General features: G+C 38.7%; 1 protein-coding gene across 2 annotated transcripts in view; it reads left to right on the forward strand.

The window, feature by feature from the left end:
- The window catches only part of PDE4D (phosphodiesterase 4D), a 1,409,587-nt gene that overhangs the window by 509,233 nt on the left and 886,553 nt on the right, over positions 1-13,801 (forward strand). The window lies entirely within an intron of this gene.

Raw genomic sequence — 13,801 nt, forward strand, 5'->3', positions numbered from 1 at the left:
TCATATTATTTGATGTTGTTGTCTACTGTCCTTTGTTTCAACCTGACAGACTCCCTTTACCAATCATTATAAGGTGATCTGACAGTGATGAACTCCCTCAATTTTTGTTTATCTGGGAAGGTCTTTATAGCTCCTTCATTTTGAAGGACAATTTTGCTGGATGTAGTATTCTTGGTTGATACATTTTTTCTTTCACCACTTTGAATATATCATCCCATTCTCTTCTGGCCTGTAATGTTTCTGCTAAGAAATTCACTGGCAATCTTTTGGGAGCTACCTTTTATGTCATGAGTCAGTTGTCTCTTGCTACTTTTGATTTTCTCTTTGTCTTTGACTTTTGCCAGTTTGATTATAATGTGTCTCCGTGTAGGCTTCTTTGAGTTTAACTTAGAGTCTTTTTGTTTTTGAATTTGGAGGTCCATTTCTTTCCTCAGAATTGGGTAGTTTTCAGCCATTATTTCTTCAGATAAGCTCTCTGCCACTTTCTCTCTTTCTTCTCTTTCTGGGACTCCTATAATGCATTTATTAGCCCATTTCATAGTATGCCCTAAGTCCCTTAGGATTTCTTAACATTTTTTCTGGGTTTTTTTCCCCTCTGACACATTCCTTTCAAATGACCTATCTTTTAGTTTGCTTATTCTTTCTTCTGCTTGATTAAGTCTCCTGTTGAATCTCTCTAGTGAATTTTTCAATTCAGTTGTTGTATTCATCAGTTCCACAATTTCTGTTTGGTTCTTTTTTACAGTTTCTATCTCTTTGTTGAAATCCTCATTTCATTTGTACATGATTTTCCTGATTTCATTTATTTCTATTTCTGTGTTCTCATGTAGCACATTGAGCTTCTTCAAGAAAATTATTTTGAATTTTTGTCAGGTAATTCATAGATCTCCATTTCTTTAGCGTCAATTTCTGGAAATTCATTTTATTCCTTTGGATGGGCTATGCTTCCCTATTTCTTCATGTGCCCTATTATTTGTTGCTGTGATTTGTGCACTTGAAACAGCAACCACCTCTCCAAGTCTTTCTAGATTGGCTTTGTAGAGGGGAGGACCTTCATCAGCCAGCATGGCTAGAAATTCTGAAGCTTTTTCTGAGGATGCATCTTCCCTGGACTTGTGCATGTAATTTCTTAATTAATGAGGTTTGCCAGCTTATTTTTCAGGAGCTTACAATCTCCCATTCCCTCTGGTGTCTGGAGGACTGCACGTTTTCTAAGACTACTGAGCTCTCTTTTGTTGATAGTAACCTCTACACATTCAAAGTATTCTGCTTCCCCATCAGTGCTCTGAGTCAGGCGGGACAGAATCCAGTCCCTTGAACTATTCCTCCCTAAAGGTGGAACATTGGCTGTACATTCCACTCTTCTCTTTCTCTCCCCACCCCCCAAAAAAGCTTTTTCTCCCATTCGCACCAACCTGTGCTGTCTGGGGAGAAGGGCTGTCATGGTTGAGATGAAATGGCTTTTCTTACCCATTTCAATGCAGCCATTCTTGGCTTTGAACTTGCATAGGGTACTTCAACTTCTTACCTGGTTTCTGGAATTCTCATGGAGGCACTATGGACTGTATACTGTTGTTAAGTTGGTGTCTCCATAAGGGAATGAGATCGGGAGCTTCCTGTTTTGCTATCTTACTAACATCACTCTATGGCTTACTTTTCTAATATTTACTATTTTTTAATAGTTAATATTTTTTATTTCATCTCACATGGTCTACCTAGCCACTTTCCCCAGCACTTATTTAATTGTTTCATCCCCATTAGTTAATAGTGTTTCCTTTAACACATATTAAGTTCTTATATGAGAAATATTTGAGGGAATTCTGTATTATTCCACTGATCTTTCTGTTGATTATTTGCAAGTACTAAACTATTTTTGTTATTGCAGTCTTATAGTACAATTTCGTAGTACAATTTTATATGGAGTAGGGCAAGACCATCCTCATATTATTTTTTATTTAAAAAATATCCTTTTTGTTTCATCTCTTGTTTTCTTTTAGTTGAAGACCTCTCAAATACCCTAAAAAAGGGGAGAAAATTGAGGGGTTTTTGCAATGACATTAAACCTAGAAAATAATTTCAAGAAATATCAGGCTTGATTATGTAAGTCTTGGGAAATTCATGTAGATCTGTTAATATAGATTATGCCTATTTATTTTTAAGCTTATTCCTAAAGATTTTTTTAATAAATGAGATTTTTTTCATTGTAGTTTTAACAACAGGTCTTTGATTTTTATAAAGGAAAATCCTACATATTTTATTTTATAACTGGACAAATTTACCCAAATATTCTATTTTCCAAGTATTTTTCAGTTGAATTTTCTGGATTTCCTACATTAAACCAGATTTCAATCAAACAATGATAATAATTTCTTCATCTTTCTTACAGTTTTGTGCCTCTTATTTCTATCTTCCACATTACTGAATTGGCCAGAAGTTCTTGAAAAGTGAGGGCAATGTTGCATTTGGGTTAAAACCATGAGCTTTGTGTTGAGCAAAACTAGTCTGAAAACGTGGCTTCACTATTTCCTAATACTGTCGCTGTAACCTCTCCCTAAAGTGGAAGTTAAGTGGCAAATTAACTTCCTTAAGCCATATTTTCCAAATCTGCAAATTGGAAGTGGTAACAGCCCTTAAGGCATTTTTTTCCTACAAGGATCAAGTAGCTACCTATACAGAACACGTAATACAATAAATATTATTAATAATGCTAAATAAAAGAGGTGGTGGGGAGCATCCTTGTGTTATTCCTTATTTTAACAAGAATACACATTATGTTTCACCATTGAGTAGAATGTTGAATGTATACTTAATATAAATATTCTTTTGATCCATAGTTTGTTTATCAATGAAATACTTTATAGTTATCTGAACATCAAAGCCAAAAGCAAAAGTATAATTTCTAGCTCCCTCCATGTGAAGAGGAAATTTAGCAGTACTTTCTCTCCCCTTTCCTCCCTACACCTGAGTCTTTGTTTGTTTATTCTAGAATTACAGCATTCTAGTTTATTATCATAAATAGTCCTTCTCTTAAAGGGTAGTTCTAGTTTTTGCTTTCATGTTTGTAAATACATTTTTGATTGATATTAGTATTTAAATAAGTCTTGAAAATAAAGCCAATAGATCTTTGTTCCCCTTAATGTTGTGGTTTGGCACCTGATTACTCAAGTGAGAGATTTTTCCAAACACTGAGAGAATAAGCCAGCTAAATTGTAATCCACTCGTCTAGGAAGACTTGATTTTCAGGGGCCAATACAACGTTAGCTTCTTTTTTTTTTTTTTTTTTGCAGTTGTGATTTTATTACTATATATCATTGCGAAGTAAATAATTAATAGAACTCATGTTTTTCCTTAAATTTTATTTCTTTTTTCTGTTAAGAAAATAGAATCTGCTTCATTTTTAAGGTCACCCAGGAAAGGTACAATGCTATTTATGGAAGGTTAATTGAATCCTAGAGTCTCAGACAGATTTTCTTCTTGATGAGAATATGTAGTTCCTTTTAGGAAATTTTTAGTTTTGATGACTGCATTATAGGACATGGCTTTAGACAGATGTCAGTGATTTCTGTCTCTTCCAATCAGTTTTAAATCACAGCCCATATTAGGATTATGTTCTGTAGATGTTTGAGAATTATCTGCTATCTTTGTGTTAACCTGGGGTGGAAATTTTCATTTTCATATGGAATTCATTTTTGCAAGAGTGCCTTTTCTATATCAGTATACAAAGATACATTTGAAAATGGTTTGTGTTAATTCTGTACAATGCCCTTTTCAATATTAAAAGACCTTAGGTATTTATCTTTATTGCTTTGACTTGTGAGTTTCCTATAAGATTATTTGGGTAACTTTAGCACTGGATTTTAAGAAAAGACACATGTAATGAGTAATGAGATAAGGGGGAAAACATTTGGCATAAGGCTTAGAGAATCTAAAGGAAGATTTCCAATTATTGCTTTAACGTATTGTGAACAATTTCATGGAGACATAACAGAATAACCTATATAGACAGTGTCTACTGTTGGTACATAGTACTTTTAGATTGTGAGTATGATCTTCAATTCATTGCAATAGTAACCTCTTAGATTATATTCTAGTCCTTAAAGAGTTGGTTCAGTTTTCAAAAATTGTCTTGTTTATACTATGAATTCAGGCATGGGGAGCTTTACTATTTCAGAGCTTAATAATGCAGCAAACCAGTTAGACAGGAAAAAGGAATGTAACATTGGAAGTGATAAAAACCTTGCTCAGCTTAATTGGTTCTTTTCCTGAAAACCTATACAACTATTTAACATACTAACTTCTACAATGCTCTGCATAGCATCGGTACCCTGGAAGTACTGAGTGCCTAAAGTCCTTCATTCCTATTTTAAGAAATTAGATGAAAATACTTATCATAATGTATATGTAGTTGAAAGAAGTTTCAACATAGGGATAGACCAAAGCAATTTGAGTGACTGAAGTCTTGAAATTTTAAAATAAATTCCTTGTTTTGTGCTGTGGCCTCTACCTAATTTATATTAATAGTTACAAACACAACATTACTAGTATTTCCAATATGTAATACTATTTACCCATTTCTCGGTTTCTTACAGTTGAAGAAATAGAGTCAAGTTTGTCTATTTTCTTCATTTTTTCCTTCAACAAGGTTTACGTAGCATATGTTTTGTTTTAGGCACTGGATGAGTACTGGAGGTGCAAAAGTTGTTATGCTATGCTCCCATCCTTCCAGATGTGCCCAAGCTAACAAAGGGAATAGACACACAAGCAAATCGTTCCACAACAACTGGCAGGCAGAAGGCTGACTCGGGGTCATAAATAAAAAGGCAGAAGCTATTTGCACTCATTGTCTTGGATATTTTCACCTAACTGTGCGTTGGAGGAGGTCATTAAGAGAACATGACTGCTGATTGACCCATGAGCTGATCCAGGCAATCAGAGGCTTGTCATCCTCTCCTCTGTCCTTGGAATGTATGTTCTGCCCACCATTCCCATAGTGGGAACTGTTTTCAAGCACACAGACTTGAGAGAGCAGTGTGTTGGTGAGACCATTTGGATAGTACATGCGACTGAACCCCATTAAGGCCTCTATGTAAACTGTTCAGATTCTGTGGGTGAAGGTGGAGATCTGCTCATCTTGTGGACACCCAAGACAAGCCTCGTATGTAAGTTCCCTTGCTTATTAAACCTGCCACCTACCAATCCATAGTGGCCTGGCTCTTTTCTGAAAGACAGTTTCAGATTTCACCCAGGAAGCTCCCGAGGTTTTGAGCCAACACTGTAGAGCCAGCCAGGAGATTGGAGAAATGGATCTTGGGAAAGAGGCATTCACAGGGGAAATCTCAGCTTGGCCTTTGACCTCTGTGTGGGGAGGTGTGGCCCATATGTTAGATGTTTGTGGACTACCGCATGAGTACAAGGACACCCCAGAACACCAGCTGGTTTAATATGCCAGCCCACTGTCTCTAGAAATGCAGGTCCTACTAGGCCCTGCAGAGTTTGTAGATCCATCAAATGCCGCCGCCCCTATTCCTGTGGCGGCCCCTGCACTCTGTAGAGAGAGACTGAGGGAAATTCCCGCTGATGCCTGGTATACAAATGGGTCTGGTTGGGGCAACCCAACATGGACTGTAGTCGCTAATCAGCCAAACACTGACACCATCTGGATAGAAACAGGAACAAGCCACAGTAGCCAGTGGGTTGAACTCAGAGCACTTTGGCTGGTGATCACTTAGGTCATTAACCCTTCTCACAGACAGTTGGCTGTTGTAAAGGGATTAACCCTATGGCTTGGACAGTGAGAAGCTGAGGGGTGGATGATCATAAATAAGTCTTTGTGGGGTCAAGATACTTAAAAAGACATTTGAGTTCACCTGTAAGAACCTGAGGCAGTCCTCACCATCTACCCCGTCCCAGTTTATAAGGCCCTGACACCCCGTGCCAATCAGGAAGCTGATCCCCTAGCCCTGGTACAAGCCCTAGCAACTGACCCTTCAGTAGATACAGCAGAATGAGTGTATAATAAGAGCAGTCACCACAGCACCTGGGTGGGATGGCATATTGATAAGGATACTGGACTGCTCTTGAAATACAGTGATTTGGTCAATGCAGTAACAGCATGTCCTATGTGTTTTAAACAATGCCCAAGGCAACTACCAAAGGAGTCTAGAGTCATCCACCGGAGTTCCTAACTGGTGAGGGATTGACAAATTGATTATACTGGCCCCTCCTCTGAGTGAGGGTTCTAAATATGCCTTGGTTTGTGTGGACACTGTGTCTGGGCTAACCTAAGCTTTCCACTGTCACCTTGCAAACCATGCTGCCAACATTAGGGGATTGGAGAAGCTGAGTATCATGAATGGATACCTTCATTGAATAGGCAGTGATGAGGGGTCACATTTCAAAGGTCATGATGTGCAAGACTGGGCAAAAGAACATGACGTTGAATGGAGGTTCCGTCTCCCCTATAACCCATAGCAATAGGATTGGTAGAAAGGAAAAATGGAATATTAAAGCAGCAGATTAAATTACTAACAGGTAAATCCACCTTGGCCAGGTGGACTGAAGTATTATCTTAGACTTTAATACATTTGAATGATGAACCAGTAGGGCCTGTTGCCCCACATGCCAGACTGGGGATCCCTGCTGAGAGACCCAATACCGTAAACGTATGGAAGTCTTGGGAAACAGCCATTGCCCTAACTCTCACCACAGATCCTTGTACTATGCTGCTAAGAATACCAAGTGCCATCATACCTGGGGAAGGCATTATCTGCTAGAATTTTCAATGGGCCATCCCATTGGGATGGGTGAGTTACTTCACACCCCTGGGTGAGGTGGAACTACTCAATCTCCACTGGGATCCCAGTGTCCTGCTTCAAGCTGGACCTGTTGAAACACACTGTACCTGAAACGGAACATGCACCATTGAAAGAAGGGAGAAGGAGGGGTGCTAGTCTGGCATAGCCCACTCCCAGTCCATCTGCTCATGCCTGACATTGCTGCCTCCTCCAGCCACTATGTATGGTATGCCCAATCAGGTCAATTTCCTAAAGCTGCAGCCACGTTAACATCTAAGGATCAGGCCACAAGTGTAATTCTTATAGAAGGGGAAGACCTTCCCATCCAAGTTCCTACCAAATATCTGTCTTTTTGACCTTAGACTTCTGCTGCTCCTGTGGTGTCTGGTCACAGGATGGGCGCCTGATGGAAAAACCTTTTTACAGTGGGCCCAGTTGTATGCTTGGCAAAGGAAAACAATCCAGTTGTAGAGTACGTGGGCAGCTGCCCCTCTCCAGCTCATCAGGATTGCCATGGTGGTCATCCCTACTCCAGGGAGGGCATCGGAGGGCTCTAAAGCGGTTCTTAAGGAAGAAAAACTAGGACTAGTACTCTTAATTCATCTGCTATTATCAATACTGATCCAAAAACCTGACCTGTGGCACACACTATCAATAACACTGGGCATGGGTACTTTTTTCTGTCAAACTACACAAGCAGCCCATCAAACTGCAGACTGGAAGGGTCCTAAAATTACCACCATCAGTGCCATGGGTGGCTATGCTCAGATTTGGGATGTGTTTATGTGGCTCACCCCAGGTTATGAACATTTGGGCACCTGGGCACCCCTATGTTGGGAACAGAAAAATCAATCTAAACAGAACTAACCCAACTAACACCAGGGATGTGGGAAGGGTATTACCAGAGCTGTGTAGTCATTTGTCACATTAAAGAATAGCGACTGGTTTGGCACTGACTGGTCACACTGCCCAAATATTTATTGGGTAGCTCGGAAGGGGACCCAGCAGTTGTGTGGCACAAATCTTTGGCTGTGGCATCCATCTGGGTGCTTGGGCCACTGCACCTTGGGTTTTCCCTGGACACAAAGGAGAATCTGTCCCAGGCTAACAACAATTGCCAACCTTCCTTTCCTCAAGGCCATATGGACATGTTCTGTTTTTTAATGGTACAATCATTTGGCCACCAGCTTCATCCCCTTCCTTGGCCTGGAGCACATCATAGCTGACACAGAAGCCCTTCCTAAATTCTCCCAGCAAGCTTTAAACGATAGCCAGCAAAGCCTATCTTTACTGAACACTGAACTGTCTCTAATGAGAAAAGCTGTCCTCCAAAATAGGATGGCTCTCGATATTATTCCTGCCTTGCAAGGAGGCACCTGTGCTATCATCCAAACAGTGTTGTGTGTTCGCACCTGATGAGTCTGCTAACGTATCCTCTTTACTAAATCACATGAGGACGCGCGTGAACACCCTGGGTGATCCAATCCCCAGCCTAAGGGACTCAATAAATCAGTGGTTCAGATCATGCGGCTCCTGATGGAAAAAACTATTACTTACCTTGGGAATCATTATCTTGATCTGTTTTTTCTTTCGCATGTGCCTATACTGCTGCTGTGGTATCTTCCTCCAATGCAACCCAAGAGCCACCAAACTAGCCACCCGCATGCTAATAAAACCCCTTGCTGACTGCTCAGGACATATTGCGGAAGAGGGGGCATGCAAGATTGTAAGAGCCGGTCAGGAGGCTGGAGTGTTGGAGGAGGTCATGGAGAGGATGTGACCACCAGTTGACCTGCAAGCAGGACCCCAGCAATCAGAGGCCCCTTACCCCCTCTCCTGTCCTTGGAATGTATGCTCTCCCCACCGTTCCCACAGTGGGAGCCATTTTCAAGAACACAGGCTTAAGAGAGCAACGTGTTGTTGAGACCATCTGGACTGAATACATGACTGAACCTAGTTAAGCGTCTATATAAAGTTTTAAGATTTGGGTGGGCAGTTGCCGAGATCTCCTCATCTTGCAGCCGCCCAAGACAAGGTTCATATGTAAGTTCCCCTACCACCTGCCAATCTGGAATGATTTACCTCTTTCTTCAGTATCTGCTCACCCTGTGTGTGTGGCAGCCAGTTTCAGATTTCACCCAGGAAGCTCCTGAGGTGTATAGGATGAGAAGAGCGGTGGTTGAAGGACAGCATCTTGGAGAATGCCTAGATTTAAGAGACAGTTATTAGAGGATCCAGCAATGAGACTAAATGGAACTGATTGGAGAAGTAGACAGGAAACAAAAAGAAATGCCCGATTTACAAGGTAATTATACATCTTAGTTTGCCTGAGATAGTCCCAGTTTTCTTTTTTCATTGATGTCACTTCTCTCTAGCAGCGCCTTTCACTCACAGAAGTGTTCACCCTACCTATGTGCTGCTAAAGAACCCAAAGTCCTCTGTTATTGTTCTTATCACACGCTGGGGATTATCTATTTAGCTTTGTCCCCAAATGGACTATAAGCACGTAAGCGAAAGGCAGTGCCCAGTTCATCCATATTTCCAGCACCCCACACAAACTTGGAAGGTGGTGGATACTCAATAAATACTTAATTAAGGAATTAACCAGGAAAGAATGATGTCAAGATTAAGACAACTTGAATCAAAAAGTAGAGATGTGATTATATATATAACATAGCACTAGCTGTAACAAGGAAACCCCAAATTTTAGTGGTTTGCCACAATGGAAAATTATTCATGGCCCATGTAGCCCAAATTAAGCATTCTTGATTGGCAAGTGGCTCTCCTCTGAATCATGATTTAGGAACCATGACTTCTTCCATCTTTTGTCTCCATTGTCTTCAATACATGGCAAGAACTTACAGAGGGGGAGAGAAATGAGGACTTACACTCACAGTTTTTCTGAGTCAGGTGTGAAGGTGGCACACATTTCCTCTGCTGATAATCCATCGTGTGTAATATAACACTGTTGACGTGTCTACATCTACCAGCGAGAGAGTCTGGAAATGTGGTCTAACTGTGTGCCCAGAAAGAAACATTCTCTCCTACGATGCCAATGTGTATACATTTTAAGATGCTTTCTCTGGAGAAAATTTTATTTTTATATACACATATGAAAAAAATATCAAAAACTGTGAGATTATCAGCAACCACAGAAATTTATTTCATGGTAGTTGTGGGGATGTCCCTGCACTAAAGGCCTGGTTAAGCGATTTGCTATCTACTTTGGGAGGAAAAAGAGAGAAGAAAGAAATTAAAGGACAATAAGAAGAAGAAGAAGATATTTAATGTTCACTCATTCACTGTAATACTCAGTTATTATGGAATTGCTTTCTTTAGGTATGACTTTCAGAGAAATATTTATCCTAACAGTGAAAAGAATTACTTAATTTTTCTTTCAACTGTTCTAAATAAGTTAGTTAATTACCAAAGAGGATTTCATTTCATTACAAATTAATAGGTATGTATCAAACTAAAATATTTTAGCATTTTTTCTCTTTTGATATTGCGTATCTTGAAGCTGGATCTCTTATTCATATTATATTTCTGATTCCCATCAATAGCAGGGTGAATGTTGTTTCGTTTTATAATTATGACTTTTGCTTCACTTTTTAGTCTAGAAATGACACATTTTTATAGAGAATAGTAACTATTAATAAACAAAAATATGAAAATCACCAACACCATCACCCAGAGAAAGCCATTTTAGAGAATTGAGATATATTCTTCCAGAATTTTTCTGTGAATATAATATGTGTTGGGTTTTGTTTTGTGTTGTTTTACAAAAATGAGATCACTTTGTAATCTGTTTTTCCCACTCAACATTATGTCACGAACTGATCACATATCCTTCTGCATTGTTTTAACAGCCTCATAGTATTTCATAATATGATGCATTAAAACTTACTAAGTCAATCCCTCAGTACAATTAGATTACCTCCAGTTCTCTGTTATTATAAAGAAGCTGCAGTGAACATCTTTGTAGTTGAATCTTTGCCAGTCTTATTGGACTATGTCTAAAATGTCAAAACCATTAGTTCCCAAATTCTAGTCTGCATAAGAATCATGCTGGGAACTCATTCAGAATCCAAGGCCCTGCTCACAGATATTCTGGTCCAGCAGATCCGGAAGAGGCCCTGGGGTCTGAATTTTAGCAAGCACTTTCTGTGATTCTCATGCAGGGGATTTGAAAAATTATGGTTTTGAGATATTATAAATACTATCTTTCCCCTCAACCCCTTGCAAAAATGCCATTTTCCAGCAATAACATAAGACATAGATTGCTCTGGTAATTGATTTTACATTTCTTTTCAAAATAAGGCCGTTTAACCTCCCGCCTTCTACTAGATAAGTTGTTCTATTTATTTTTGAAATATTGATACACATTGATCTGGAATTTTTAACAAGGCACTTGCTATACTTTCTTTTGACTGGAAATGTTAGGATATAAATATTTACTGCTTTATCATTTTTATCATCAACATAAAAACACTGCACTTTATTTTTAATAGAGGCTGTTCTCTCAAAAGAAGTTACCTCTTGAGGAGGTTTTGTCTAAAAGAATATGCCACAAGCATTAAGTCTTTCATCCGATAACCTGGGTTATATAAAGCATTTCTGTAGTTGAAATGCTATTGCCAGAGTGGGCAACTCAGCACTTAGAAAAAGATGTGAATTTTGGCCAGCTACATTCAGTGTTGGCTCTGCTAGTCTCATCCTTTGTTCTTCTTTTCCATTTTCATCCTGAAGAAGGGTATCTACACACTCAAGACATTCACTTCTCTTGAGAAATCTGTGAGGCAAATTGTGACCTGTTAGCGGTCCCAGAGCAGGAGTTCAGTTTGCAGTTCTGTCGTTAGATGGACACATAGAACTTCACAAACATGCAGAGGCTCCCTGTCTTAATCTAAAAGCAAAGAATGTTACACGTGCATATGTTTTCTCTTTATTTTCTATATTTGCCATCTCATTAAACGTGGATTTTGCCATTGGCTGTTACAAAATTAGAATTATTTCAGAAGTGAAAGTGGTGTTAAAGTTTATTTTGTATTTCTTAATTTATAAGGAAACTAAAGCCCAGAAAGGCTAAATGACTTCTTAACACTAAATAAGAAATTAGTGACAGAGTCAGACCTAGAATCCCTGTCTCCTGATTTAAGCAACAAGGATTGTCATCAATTTCCCGTGTTTACGTAGAGCTGTCCTAATCTCAGTTCTGTTATTTATTTTTTTTTTATGAAAATATGAGGCTTATTAAGTTATGGTCAATTAGTGTGTGCTCTATTCTTTTCTAGTAACATGCACCCTTCTAGGGACCACGCTTGTTAGAGGTATACAGTGTAGTTGTTATTAGCTCCAGCTTTAACTAAAAAGAGATTTGGGTTTGCATCTTGGCTTGTAGGGTGATCCGCCATCTTAGGTTGCTTGGGACTGTGGGGTTTCCCCGGACATGGGAGTTTTAGTGCTAAATTCAGAAAAACCCAGGCAAACTGGAACAGTGGGTTACCCTACTAACCATGAGGCTGTGTGACCAAGGCATTCTATTTTATAAGTCTCTGTTTCTTTATGTGTAAAATGGGAAAAGTAATAGGACCTAACTCAGTCAAAACTAAATGAGATGGAATATGTAAGACAGCACCATTCGAGAAGGACTCAATAAATATTAGCCATTATTATTATTTTAAAATTTTTTTCCGATTTATTGAGATAAAATTGACATACAGAGGGTATAAGTTTAAGGTGTACAGTATGACTTAACTTACAAATATTGTGAAATAATTAACACAATAAGTTTAGTTCACATTCATCATCTCCTACAGATAACCAAAAAAAAGGAAAAGAAAAAAATATTTTCCTTGTGATGAGAACTCTCAGGATTTAGTGTCATAACAACTTTCATAGATACCATACAGCAGTGTTGACTATAGTCGTCGTATTATCCATTATAACCCTAGTAGTTTATTTTGTAACTGGAAGTTTGTACCTTTTGACCACTTTCGTCCAATTTTCTCTCCCCCACCTCCACTTCTGGTAATGACAAATCTCATCTTTTTCTGTGAGTTTGTTTTTGTTTTTTCATATTCCACATATAAACGAGGCTCATACAGAATTTCTTTTTCTCTAACTTATTTCATTTAGCATAATGCCCTCAAGTTCCACCTATGTTGTTGCAAATGGCAGGATTTCCTCCTTTTTTAAGCCATTATTATTTATGTTGTTTTACAAAGCAAGTAGATTCCTCAAAGCACAGATTTCCAGAAGCTAGATCTTCATATCTAGGATTCGAAATAAATGAACTTTGTTTTTAGCTTTGACTTCTTCTTTGCCTTCTGAGTGCCCTTTTTTATCTATTTATCCATAAAATTAAACAATAAAATCTGAGGCTGAATAGAGTCCACCATTGCGTATTCTTTCACATTTTTCAAGATATAAATCAGAAAGAGACAAATTTGCTATCTGGAAAACAATACGGATGAATGAAGTATCAAAGGCAGCACACTGCTATGAAAAGATAAAGGGAATTAGCCTGCTTATAGTAATAACAGCTGCCATTTTATTTAGCGCAAACTCTGTACCAGGTGTTTGTCTTCACGACTTCATATCTCTGTTCCAGAGAATGACCCTGAGAAGTAAATATTATTATCCTTAATGTTCAATTGGAGAACCAGCCTCAGTGAACCTAAGTTACTTGGCCAGAGGTAGTAGTATAATAAGGACGGCAACAGAAATTCTGACTAGGTCTGGACTCTGCCAAGTCAATGCACTTTCAACTTAGAACCAACAGGCTAATTTTGGGCAAAGTACTTTGCATCCCTGGGCTAGTTTCTTCACCTATAAAAGGCAGAAGGACAGGAAATTGCCATTTATGGTTGCTTATCACGTTGCAGGTAATAAGCTATGCATATGATGTGCATGATCTCGTTTAATTCTAGTGGGTAAATATTATGCCTGTTTTTATAATAAAGGAACAGAAAACTTACGGAGATTAAGCAACACTTTAAGAACGC

The sequence above is a fragment of the Equus quagga genome, chromosome 9 (assembly GCF_021613505.1).
Source record: "Equus quagga isolate Etosha38 chromosome 9, UCLA_HA_Equagga_1.0, whole genome shotgun sequence".
Classification (NCBI taxonomy): domain Eukaryota; kingdom Metazoa; phylum Chordata; class Mammalia; order Perissodactyla; family Equidae; genus Equus; species Equus quagga.